Below are 13813 nucleotides of genomic sequence, written 5' to 3'. Positions count from 1 at the left end.
CATCTTGTTCATCATGTAGCGCTCTTTAACATTGTGAGCAACAAGAACTATTTAATCAATGATAAAAAAAATATGCATTAAGTACTATATTTTGGAGCCTCTCATAAACTAGGTGATGATATCCATTGTAAACTTACACCAAATAAGAAATATTGAAATATATATAAATATGTATAAACCCAAGAAGTGCATGGTTCTAATCAGAACTAATCTAAAACAATGTGCACATTAATAATGGAGAATAAATAAGCATTAGCAAAGATTATCTGTTAAACAAATATTTAAAAAAACAATTAGTTTAATTTAGATAAGTTAAAACATAATTTAATTGTATTATTAAATCTGATATTACATAATAAGAGATACAGTCACAATTGTATAGTGTTTGAGAGAACTTGAATCTATCTAATTATTATTATTATTTTTAATAATAATACTGTTACTTAATTGGTGCACTAGTTCTTTTTCAAACTATCACACAACTATATGCTGGTTGGCTTAAAGTTCTTATAATAAGATGGTGTGAAAATCAAATCACCTTCTATCCTAATTCACTGGCATTCAATTGTTGGCGATGTCAAAAAGTTTCTCAGCACTTTACAATCACTAACATCACAAATTTTTCTTCGCCACCCATAGAAGTGTGCATGAATATTGGTGATGATGGTGTACCAAAGTCTAACATGATGGGCTTATTATAGTATATCCCCACATAAAGAGAATCTATTCAGTAAAAGAGTTTTTTTCAAAGATGTATAAGTCATGATATTTGACATATACTATTACTGTAGGTTCCATAGTTATCACAACATAATGGAGAATTTTCTGTGTATTAGACTGCTCAATGCATGTGATCAATTTCCCAGGATGGTTTTATTTCCCATAGAAATAAATAACAAAAAGTGAATGAATAAAATATGAGTTCACTGCAGTGTGTCAAAGTATTCTCCCTCTGCCAATATCTCACACGTAATGTAGATGTTCACAGTTTTGAGCCTTGTTTTGCTATTGTGCCTTCATAAACATCCCTGAAAACTTGTATGGCACATGTGTCGCACTATGGGCCTGATTCAAACCTGGTCGCAAAGCTGTGCTCGCTCGCTAGGGGTGATTATAGCACATCTGCGCATGCGTCAAAGTACGCATGCGCGAACCAATCACTGCGGCTGGGAATCATGTGCTCGTAGCACACAGACTGGATGCTACTTTGAGTGACAGCACCGTTTGTGGGTGGTGACGGCGGAAGGTGCTTGTGAACGGGGGAGTGGAAGTGCGAACACAGGCGTGTCTGAGCGGCAAAACAGAGTTTAATGGGTGTGCATAATTAGCAAAGAAGTGTCATTGAACACGTCACTTGGTTGAATTTTTGCCAGAACTGATCACAGTGCTTGCAGTGGGGTAGGGTCTACCTCAAGGGCTGCGAGCAGCTCCGATGGTTCACAATGTCCCTGATTATTCATACATTTCCGGGAGATGATGTGTGTTAAGAAAGAATAGTGGACATCTTTATACACCAGCGAGCGCTCACTGCTGTTGCTCTCTAAGACATAGAGGGCGTCCTTATGCCATACAGTGCAATCACGGAATCTGCACACTGGGCCAATTTTGACAGCAAGCGATCGCGGCGTAGAGAGCAGGTCTGAAACAGGATCAAAAGGTCAACATGAAAATGGACGACACAAAAATAGTCGACATGTTGCGGGGGTTTTTAGCCCTAATCTGCACCCTAACCCTCCCTTTGGTGCCTAATCCTAACCCTCCCTCCTGGTGCCTAACCCTAACCATTGAGGTAGGTGCCTCTCCCTAAACGTCCCCTCTAGTTCCTAACCCTAACCCTCCGGTACGTGCCTAACCCTAACCCTCCCTCCTTGTGCCTAACCCTAACCATCAGGTTAAGTGCCTAACCCTAAACATTGGGGTAAGTGCTTAACCCCTAACCCTTTGGTAAGTGCCTAACCTTAACCCTAAACCTAACCCTAAAAAACAAAAAAATCATGTGTCAACCATTTTTGTGTGGACCATATTCATGTCCACCTTTTGACTATGTCGACCATTTGTACATGCCGATCTTCTTACATGACGACCTTTAGTGTCGACCTTTTGTCCCAGTCGACCTATTGACTGTCTAACATCTGGTGTCATTGTCAACCTTTTTACTGTCTATCTATAGTCCTGCACCCGCACAGAGTGTATGCAGTTGTGATTGAGATACATGGTGCATGAAATGTATTGAGGTTCCAGGGCTGTGACTGGGAGGGGGCTGTACAGACACATGGAAATGCACAGTCTTATGGCCTGAAGCTTTGCCTAGGGTACCTGGAAACCTTGCACTGGCTCTCCTCTGACACCATGAGGCTACTGTTGAGTTCCACACTGCTCTAGCGTATTTTGCCATAGTTGTATCTACAACTTTATGCTAATGCTAGTATCAGCATTTTCTTTGGTGTAGAAGTGTGCAATTGAAAGTGCAAAGACAGGAACACCCACTTTTACATCTTTAGATGCTTAAATCCTGCTTGGTACATTTTAGATGAAGTTGCACAGAAAAAACACATTGTTGGGCAATGTCGTAAATTATAGTCTCCATGATAGGGATGCAATTGGAAAACCGACTGTCTTAATCCCGACAGCCAGCTTCCCGATTGCTTTATCCCGGCGTGGGATAAATGACCGGCGTCTATATCTAGACGCCTGGCATTTACCTGATGCCGGGAGACCGGCGCCCGGGGGGGACTTAGGGTTAGGCACCCCCCAGGAGGGTTAGGGTTAGGCACCCCCGGGGGGGACTTAGGGATTGGCACCCCCCCGGGGGACTTAGGTTTAGGCAGCGGGGAAGGGGGGGTTAGGGTTAGGCACTTAGAGGGGGGATTAGGGTTATGCACTTCGGGGGGAGGTTAGGGTTAGGCACCCCAAAGGAGGGTTAGAGTTAGGGGGTTAGGTTAGGTTCCTAGATACTTACCTATCCACGATCGGGATTTCCAGCGATGTCAGGCTTCCGCTGCCGGGATCTCTGCTTTTGTCGGCCAAGCGCTGACGGGATTCGAACTGGAGCGAAGCGCATTCGACATCGAAAGAAATGCCCGTCAGCAGTGATTGTGCGTCCATAATGGATGACTTTAATGAATGACGTAACAATCACCGTTACATCACTCATTAACAATGCACTAGCCACTAGTGATATTAGTAGGTTTGATGTGCAGAACATCAAACCTGTTGCCCATAGCTAGCGACCATGGGTGAATGCAAAAATGCACACACACTGATCAATGTAGGTGATATGTCATTATGAAATGGCATATATTGGCCCAACATCGTTCCAGTGTGTACCCAGCTTTAGTATTTTTTTGAAACCTCTTGAAAGACAGTTGAGAGTAAAATTAATTGTTTCCCATGCTTGTGATTTTATATTTCAATTATTTTTTTTATTTTTTTTCTCCATTTTTATTGATTACTGTTACCTTCTGTGTATTAGCTATGTCCCCCAAGTGTGCAGCCAGACAGTGAGCCCACTTTTGGGATGTCTCCCCATCTTCACAGGCTGCGGATGCTAGTAGTTGAGGGGCATGTCATCTGACCTTGATTTCCTTGGCATGGAGTCCCAGAGCAACCTGTCCAGAGTACTCATGTACCGCAGTGGGTTGTTGCAGCCATCACTGGGGTGTTGGATATGTCTGCGTCTGACAAGATGGTGGCAGATGGCCAAATGGGTCACACTTTGGGTCAAATTCTCTGCAGCACTCTTCTTATTGGACTACCATATATTTAGAAACACAAAAGTGTTAAACCCTACATCTATGTTACAGTCATTTTTGGAATATTTGACCAAAATAAATACTTTTTTCTATTTGTTCAATGAATGAAATATTTTATGTATTATTATTTTATATGAAGTACATAGCAGAATAGCAAAAATCCTACACCCACAGGGTTTTGCCTGCTGGTGCGTGATTTTTGCTATTCAATTAGGTGAAGGGTTTTTGATTTTTTGAGTGCTTGGAGGTTTTTTTTGTGCACCTCCAGAGCACGACCAATTCTTCCTAAAATCCATTATTTTAGGAAAAATGGTTGGGAAATGCTCTGGGACACCGGCAGCACACCTCCTAATGACTAATTAAGCAATTGAAAGTTTCCAATTAGCTTAATTAGTCAGCAATACTAACCTTCTGAAGAGCTGTCTTCTCCCTTCAGCATTGGGACCCAGTCTCCTGCAGCAGCGGTGATTATGTCAAGTGTGTGAGTATTTGTGAGTGTTTAAGAGTGAGTGAGTGTGTGTGCATGAGTGTGTGTGACCCTCGGTGTGTAAGTCCCAAGTGTAAGTATGCACCCCCATAATGGGTGCTGGGAGAACTACATCTCCCAGCAGCCCTTGTGCCTCCCAGCAGCCCCTGGAGCCTCCAGCAGCCCCCTTTCCAGTGAGAAGATGGAGGGGAGGCAACCAGGAGCTGTAGAGACCAACGGAGACCCTTGGGCAAGTAAGTGTCATTTTATTATCTTTACTTTTTTATGTGGTGTGGGGTTTTCAGCTCTGAAAACCCCATGACCACTTTTTTTTAAATTGGATACCATGGGTATCAGGAGCATGCATACCCACGGTAATCCAAAATTTGGTGCAAGAGGTGTGAAGTTCCCCCAATTGAATATGCCCCTTATTGTTTATTAAGTGAAAATTTAATTTACCCATATGTAAAAGTATGTGTTTTATTGAAATAATAATAAATTTTTTACACAATAGATGCTTTCCACAGCTGACATTTGAACCATGCACATTTAACTACAGATGTGTGGTTAGGTTTCCATGGAAACTGAACTCACTTAAACTTAGGGGTTACGAGTCGAACCGAGCTGGATTTTAAGTCTTCCTACCTTGTTCAGATCTAAAATGTCATCTTCCTGGTGTCTAATCTTGGGTATGTTGGATTGCATATTAAAGCCCTTCCTAGTGATCAGGCACCATTTCACACTGTAGACTGGCGGGAGAGGGTGTGGGTGTAGGGGCACTTTCTATACAAAAAAAACTATTAGGAGCACTGCTAAGGCAGGAGCACTGTGTACTGTGGGTTAGCTGCAGCACTCTGTAAGGCACAAAAAAATGCCATAGGAGTGAACGGCAGCACTGTGTTTGTTGCTAAAAAAAAGCCTACTGGGGCACTTTTTTCTAAAAAAATAAAAATATTAGGAGCACTGTGTTAAAAAGCAATGTAAGAGACACTGGGCCTGATTCAGACCCGCTCGCAAGTGGGTCGATGTTGGGGAATTGCGCACACACAGCGTGAGCGAGTGAGAAATTCACTTGCTCCAGGGCTCGCTACAAATGGGGCAGCTGTCGATGTTGATCGACAGCTCGACCCATTTTGTAGATGGGGTGGGGGGGGTGGCTGGACAAATGGAGGCATTCCTGAAGGAATGCCTGCCATTTGTGGGTGGTCTTACTGACATCACGAGTGATGTCAGTAGTGAGCTTATGGCTCTATTAGAGCCAGAAGCTCACTGGGGTTTGTGGCAGACAGGACCCTACCACAAGGGTCTTGTTGCAAGCCCGATGGTCACCCACAGCTTAGCGAGCGGCCAGAAGGCCGGACTCAAATAAAAAAAAAAAAAACACCCTTCAGACCTACGAGCAGGTCTGAATCAGGGCCACTGTGTGCTGCTGCAGCACTGTGAGGCAAAAAAAACACCATAGGAGTGGACTTCAGCACTGTACCTGTTACTAAAACAAAAAAAAAAAACTGAAATCTAGTTGGTGCAAAAACAACAACTAGCTCCTTGCGCTAATAAAATGGGTGTGTAAATAAAACAATTCAAGATGCTAGTCCAAATAGACCAGTACCACCTGGTCGCAATAAAGTCACCCACAAAAAGCTAAAAATTAGGACTGCACTATAAAATATTATATGAGATATTATATTTTATTGCGCAGTCCTATTTTGTAGTTTTTTTGGGTGACTAAAATAAAAAAAGCCTACTGTAGCACTTTTTTATACATCAAAAAGAAAAATGATTATAATGTAATTAGGGCAGGGCCAGGCTGGCCCTCTGGCTCTTCTGGTAAATGCCAGAAGGGCCGATGGCCTGATGGGCTGGTGCGGTCTTAAAACGTGGTCGATCGGCTCCACCTCCTGGTGCTCTGCTCCGACGGGATACTGAAAAATGGGGCATGCAGTGAGGCCAGTCCCCTATGACTCCTGGCACATCTCCGCAAAACTTAACCATGCCCCTTTTGCAACTAAGCCACATCCCTTTTGCAAGCGAACACAGCATGGGGACTGCCAGGACTGATCAGGAGCCCTAGTCTGTCCCTGCATTAGGGTGTCACTGTTATATTAGGACCACTGTGAGACAGTTTGTTGTGTGTACACTGTACAGTGTCAGGTTTGGATTCTTTTTTGAACCCAGGGTGGATGCAGGAGAGAAAACTGGAACAGGTTTGCAGTATTGAAATGCAGCAGGTTTAATAGCAATATTATGAGTCATGAAACAGTGATAAATGTATAAACTGGCAGAAAATAAACAAGTCCAAGTGATGTGTGGCTGAATAACAAGTGACTGGCAGGAAAACAAAGTACAATTAATGATGCTGGAAACAGGTGTCAGGCAGAGAAAACAATGTCCAATTAATGAAGCTGGAAACAGATGTCAGACAGAGAAAACAAAGTCCAATGGAGGTGTGACTGAGGAACAGAGGTCTGAAGTACTGGAGTGGGCTCTGAGTCCAGAGAGCTGGAGGGATCACATACCATTGGATGAGTAATAGGATATAGCAGGGTAGATTCAGGTGTCTGGGAACAGCCTGAGGTGGAGACAGAGCAGGAAATGGAGCACTGCTGGGACTGCAATAATCACACTGAGCTAAGTAGCACAGAGAACTCTCACACAGCTTGCGCTGTGCACAAGTTGCACTGGCAACAAGAGGGCATGCTGAATACCCTTAAGTACCATGGGAAAGTGCATAATAGGCTGCTGAGAGACACATGCAGAAGCTCCAACCTGATTGGCCCATTCAGGTCACGTGCCCAAAACCAAGATGGTGGCGCCAAGCAGACCCCAGCGCAGCAGCGCTGCCAGTCTCACCTGTCACCAGATGGCTTGTACCCTTGGAACAACCATACGCACCTCTCTCCAACCTCTGAGCGGCAAAACAGAGTTTAAAGGGTGTGCATAATTAGCAAAGAAGTGTCATTGAACATGTAACTTGGTTGAATTTTTGCCAGAACTGATCGCAGTGCTTGCAGTGGGGTAGGGTCTACCTCAAGGGCTGCGAGCAGCTCCGATGGTTCACGATGTCCCTGATTATTCATACATTTCCGGGAGATGATGTGTGTTAAGAAAGAATAGTGGACATCTTTATACACCAGCGAGCACTCACTGCTGTCGCTTTCTAAGACATAGAGGGTGTCCTACTACATCTCCCAGCAGCCCTTGTGCCTCCCAGCAGCCCCTGGAGCCTCCAGCAGCCCCCTTTCCAGTGAGAAGATGGAGGGGAAGCCACCAGGAGCTGTAGAGACCAACAGAGACCCCCGGGCAAGTAAGTGTCATTTTATTATCTTTACTTTTTTATGTGGTGTGGGGTTTTCAGCTCTGAAAACCCCATGACCACTTTGTTTTAAATTGGATACCATGGGTATTGGGAGCGGGCATACCCGCGGTAATCCAAATTTTGGCACGAGAGGTGTGAAGTTCCCCCAATTGAATATGCCCCTTATTGTTTATTAAGTGAAAATTTAATTTACCCATATGTAAAAGTATGTGTTTTATTGAAATAATAATAAAAATTTTTACACAATAAATGCTTTCCACAGCTGACATTTGAACCATGCACTTTTAACTACAGATGTGTGGTTAGGTTTCCATGGAAACTGAACACACTTAAACTTAGGGGTTATGAGTCGAACCGAGCTGGATTTTAAGTCTTCCTACCTTGTTCAGATCTAAAATGTCATCTTCCCGGTGTCTAATCTTGGGTATGTTGGATTGCATATTAAAGCCCTTCCTAGTGATCAGGCACCATTTCACACTGGAGACTGGAGGGAGAGGGTGTGGGTGTAGGGGCACTTTCTATACAAAAAAAACTGTTAGGAGCACTGCTAAGGCAGGAGCACTGTGTACTGTGGATTAGCTGCAGCACTCTGTGAGGCACAAAAAATTGCCATAGGAGTGAACGGCAGCACTGTGTTTGTTGCTAAAAAAAAGCCTACTGGGGCACTTTTTTCTAAAAAAATAAAAATATTAGGAGCACTGTGTTAAAAAGCAATGTAAGAGACACTGGGCCTGATTCAGACCCGCTCGCAAGTGGGTTGATGTTGGGGAATTGCGCACACACAGCGTGAGCGAGTGAGAAATTCACTTGCTCTAGGGCTCGCTACAAATGGGGCGGCTGTCGATGTTGATCGACAGCTCGACCCATTTTGTAGATGGGGTGGGGGGAGTGGCTGGACAAATGGAGGCATTCCCGAAGGAATGTCTGCCATTTGTGGGTGGCCTTACTGACATCACGAGTGATGTCAGTAGTGAGCTTATGGCTCTATTAGAGCCAGAAGCTCACTGGGGTTTGCGGCAGATGAGACCCTACCACAAGGGTCTTGTTGCAAGCCCGATGGTCACCCAGAGCTTAGCGAGCGGCCAGAAGGCTGGACTCAAATAAAAAATAAAAAACACCCTTCAGACCTACGAGCAGGTCTGAATCAGGGCCACTGTATGCTGCTGCAGCACTGTGAGGCCAAAAAAACACCATAGGAGTGGACTTCAGCACTGTGCCTGTTACTAAAACAAAAAAAGAAAACTGAAATCTAGTTGGTGCAAAAACAACAACTAGCTCCTTGCGCTAATAAAATGGGTGTGTAAATAAAACAATTCAAGCTGCTAGTCCAAATAGACCAGTACCACCTGGTCGCAATAAAGTCACCCACAAAAAGCTACAAATTAGGACTGCACCTCGCTCAAACCTCCACACACCAGCACCCCCACCGGTAGGACCGCACCAAAACACCCGCACAGGCAGAGACCGCGAACCGCCAGGTACAACAACTCTGGTTGTGACATACAGGGCCTTCAGGCGCTGTTAAAACAATGTAATATAAACCTTGTGCATTAAAATATATAATGTCATTATTAGGGTGCCACCCAGCTTATACTAGGGGCGATGTGAGGCAGTTTGTTGTGTGTTCACTGCCTTCAGAAACAGTTTACCATTTTACAACAAAACTTTATTGTTAAAATATATAACAACTTTGCCACGCTTATAATAGGAGTTCTCTGAAGCAGTTTGTTGTGTGTTCAGGCACAGTAAAAAATAATTGCAATAAAACTTCTGTGTTCAAAATATAATGTCATTAGGGTGTCACTCTTATACTAGGAGTGTTATGAGGCAGTTTATTGAGTGTTCAAAGTCTTCAGGCATAGTTTAAAAAATTACAATAAAACTTGTGTTTAAAAATATAATGTTATTATTAGGGTGCCTCCCGGCTTATAATAAGGGCATAGCAAGCAATTGTTTTTGTGTTCAGGACTTTCAGGCACAATTAAAAAAAATGTCAATAAAACTTGTCTGTTAAAAAAATATAACATCATTAGGGTGCCACCCAGCTTATGCTGGGGGCGCTGTGAGTCGATATGGATCAGTCATTAGAAGAGCAGGAGCAGCAACCCAGTACTAGTGCTGTTTATGCTGCCAGCATTCATGATAGTACTTCAAGATCTACTAAAGGTGGTCTGGTTGAAATAATGTTTAAGAAAGGGCACCAGAGATTCAAACAATATTGTACAATGTTAAAGAAAAGATCTCCTCTAATAAGAATGGGAAAATTTACTGCCGAATAATGTAAAATTCCTAACAGTGACACCTCTATTGTGACTCAATATGATAAACTAAACATCAATAGAATGGTGAAGGATTATTTTAGTGACAATGTATGAATTAACATGTCACACAGTCCTTTTGATTACTGTGAGGAAAAGATAGGAAATTTGGAGACCCTTTTACAAACTAGCTTTGATGTACTTAAGCTGCCCACCCTCCAGTCTGTACTGAAAAGGAGTGTTTAGCACAACCAGGAACCTTGTGAGCAATTGGAAGACCTTTGCCGCCAAATGCAACTAAGTGCAGAGACTTCTGGTTTGATGAATTCCAATGGAGCTAATATTGTGTGATGATGATAACAACACTGATGAGGGTGAGGAGGCAAGGATGATATTGACATCTTCCCAGTATAGTGATGATTAACAACACTGTTAGCTGCCTTAAGCCCATTGGTAGCTTGATTTGTGGTGGTCCAAAGAAACCAAGCTATTCAGCCACAAAAGTGGCAGCCCCTGTCGTTGATCTGCTTGGTTTGTTATACTGTGCATTTCCTTTTTAATATACAACATAAGGGTGGGTGTTAGGGCCCAAGGACAATTCCATTCTGCACCACTTTTCATTATGGACTGTGTGTGTGTGTTTGACAGCAAGCGTATATTACAGTACTTTACTGGGGCATTGGTGTTCTGTAGCTTGCAAAACCATCTCAATTTTTTTTTTGGTCTCAGAATAATTTTTTATAATTTTTTTTGCGTACACATTTAGACTTATTGTAAGAAAGCAGCACCTTCTTACACACTTTGATGGTGCGAATTTGTCCCGCAACTTGCAATGTAATAGGGTGCGAGTTTGTGTGTGCATGTTTGACTGCCATGCGAGTCAAACTGTAATGCGACTTTCATTACAAGGTGCAAATTTGACAGAAATATGCACAGGTCATTAAGATCCATGCATGTTTCTGTGCATAAAAGCTAAAAAAAATGTAAAATAAAAAATGAGTTTGTTGAAAATATGGGGGACCCCTATGTTTTTTCCCCCTGTATTTTCACAACCATTACTGGTCCACGCAGCCCAGTGATGGTTTTGCTTTCAGGGGGGAGTGGGGGATATGTCATTTTTTTTTATTTTAGCACCTTAATAGCTGTTACACAAAGAAGCCCTCATGGATCTGCGAAGGCTTCTGTGAAACCTGCACCTGCTCAGACTAAACTGGCTTGCCTGAAGCAGGTCTATTATTTTACGAGTTTTATGTAACTAATTCTGTTCAAGTTAAAATCTTGTACTCTATTACTCTGGCTGAGTTGTATGTTTTCCAAGGGAAAACATCTAGATGCGAGTTTTCCCATTGTGAGTAGCAGGAAAGCAAGAATCATGCTAGCTTGCATATTTTTACACCCTATTACATATAATAGTTGTAAAAAATTTGAGTTTAGCACTAAAATCAAATTTTTTTACAACGTGCACACTAATACCTTCAGCCCCAAGAGTACCATATTTGAAGTTTAACTGCCATGTGTTTGTGCCACTGCTGTCACGTAGCTTAGTCAGCCAGCTACTGTAGCTTAGTGCAACCATTGCCAATAGTGGTGGAAACAATATTGTGAGTTATGAGGTGGTCAAAATTGACTGGAAAAGACTGGACATTAATGTTATTGATTTTATAAAGATAATGACCCGCACTTGTGGGATAGTAAGCAGCCCGTTTTACTAGTAAATATGTAGTAAATGTTGACAGATGCTAAATGTAAATAAAATAAAGTGTTGTTCATAACATATACAAACTTTAGTGAAAAACTTTATTATTAAAAACATTGTTTAAGCTCCTTTGGTGATGAAGGGTGGGATGTAATAAAGATCGAGTCTGCCGGAGGTGCGGGATGCAGACTGATCTCGATAGTTTTTTAAAAGTTGCAGTCATTTACAAGGCAAAGCCTGTTTGGCTTTGCCTTTTAAAAGACTGCAACTTTAAAAAACGATCGAGATCAGTCTGTATCCCGCACCTCCGGCAGACTCGATCTCTATTACATCCCACCTGGAGTGGTAGTATCGGGGCTGGCAGAAAAGTCCCCCATTGTCGCACATCAATCCTGATGTTAAAACCCTACCTGCGCTATCTGTCCCTCATTTACCGCTTTAGTCCAGTTTTCTTTGGAGAGAGCAGTAGGGCTTGTACACAGTGTTCTTCTCCGTGACTGCAGCACCTGGAAATGACATCAGGTGCCAGACGGGTATGGCAATGCAGCTCTGGGTTTATTCGCTCGATCATATTTGGCTGGTGTAAATCTCCACTGCTTCTTCCAATGTGTTTCACACCCATACAGGTGCTTTTTCAAGTATGTTCTGGTCCCCTCCAGAAGGGGGTTTATAATATACATCAAAATCTTTATTAAACAGGAAGTTCAAAACAGGAAATGGCGCTAAAAGAGTTGGTAAGGACATGCTTATTTGAATCCATCTGGATTGTTAAAAAGTTGTTTATGATTTCAAAAAATAAAAGTAAAGATAAAAGTGAGAAATTATTAAAAATTTTAAAAATAGGGGTGTAAAATATAAATGTGATAAAACATATCTAAAATATACGGAGTACTAATGTGGAGAATTACATATAAAGAGTAATAAATATACAGTATTTTAAAAAACTATTTAAAATACCAAGTAGTTTTAAAGTATTTAATGAGTAGATCCATCTTGTTTCCATTTTTTTCTGTGTATTTATGACATCTTCTCCTTGCCAGTTCTTTTCCAATCTTTGGATACCCATAAATTTTAAACCTTTTGGATTTTGGCCATGATGGGTCAGAAAGTGTGCTGAAATGCTGTGAGTTGTTAGCTATCTTTTAATACTGTAGACATGTTTGGCTATCCGGGTCTTAATTTTTCTCTTAGTTTGACCGACATATTGAATGCCACACGGGCATTCTAAGAGGTAACTTGCTACTTCTTTTTTACATGAGATTTCATTTTTAATGTAGAAGGATTTTTTGGTGTTATTGGATTTGAATTCTTGATTAAATCTCAGTTGTGTAGTCTGATTTCTACAACCTATACAGCTTAAGCAGTAGTGGAATCTTTTAATTCCTTTGCTTGACATTTATTCTTCAATTGGTAAAAAACTTCTTGTTAGATGTTGTTTAAGATTTCTTGCACTTTTGTAGATAACTTTAGGATTAGTGGGTAATACTTTTTCACTTCCTTATCCAACATCAGTATATGCCAGTTTTGTTTAAGTATATTTTCAATGTTTTGATGATCACCACTGTATTGTGTTATGAAGGCCAGGTCTATTTCTTTTGATTCATTATTCTTGTAATAAATCCGTTCTTTCCTGTCTAGAACCGAGATCTTCTCAATTTCTTTCTGTAGGGTTATTTCCTTATATTTTTTTGCATAAACTTTCTTTTGAATTCTTCGCTTTGTTCAATGAAGGAGTCATGTTCTGTACAGTTTCTTCATATTCATCTAAATTGGCCCCCAGGAATGTTGTTCCATTTACGGTGGTGGTTACTATGTGTGGCTAGAATATTATATCCATTTACTGCTTTTGTATGTGTCTTCGTTTGTAATGTAGTTTCTTTAGCAAAGATCTCCAAATCCAAAAAGACTACTTTCTTGGTACTGGAGTTGGTTGTGAATTCTAAGTTGTATGTATTTTCGTTCATGTATTTCTTGAATTCTTCAAGTTTCTTCAAGTTTTTCTTGTGTACCATTCCAGATGAAGAAGATATTGTCAATGTATCTTCTATATATAATTATCTTTTCTAAGAAGGGGTTATGTGTCCAAATATGTTGATCTTCCCACCACACCACAAACAAGTTGCCATAGCTGAGGGCGAAAGATGTCCCCATTGCAGTGCCTTTTTGTTTGTAGAAAGACATCACCACCATACCAAAAATAGTTATATCTCAAAATAAAATCTATGATGTCCAAAATAAAATATATATGTTCAATGGGTAAGTCTGACTGTGTTGACAGGTAGTATCTTGATGCTTTACAACCTTCCACATAGTTAATTATAGTGT

General features: G+C 41.5%; 1 pseudogene; it reads right to left on the bottom strand.

Moving 5' to 3' along the window:
* The window catches only part of LOC148538907 (uromodulin-like), a 104013-nt pseudogene extending 90513 nt beyond the window's left edge, over positions 1 to 13500 (bottom strand).
* Positions 13501 to 13813: the final 313 nt, after the last annotated feature.

This window comes from Taudactylus pleione, unplaced genomic scaffold, assembly GCF_031769625.1.
Source record: "Taudactylus pleione unplaced genomic scaffold, aTauple2 ptg000032l, whole genome shotgun sequence".
NCBI lineage: Eukaryota > Metazoa > Chordata > Amphibia > Anura > Myobatrachidae > Taudactylus > Taudactylus pleione.
This window is presented reverse-complemented; position numbering and strand designations above follow the sequence as displayed.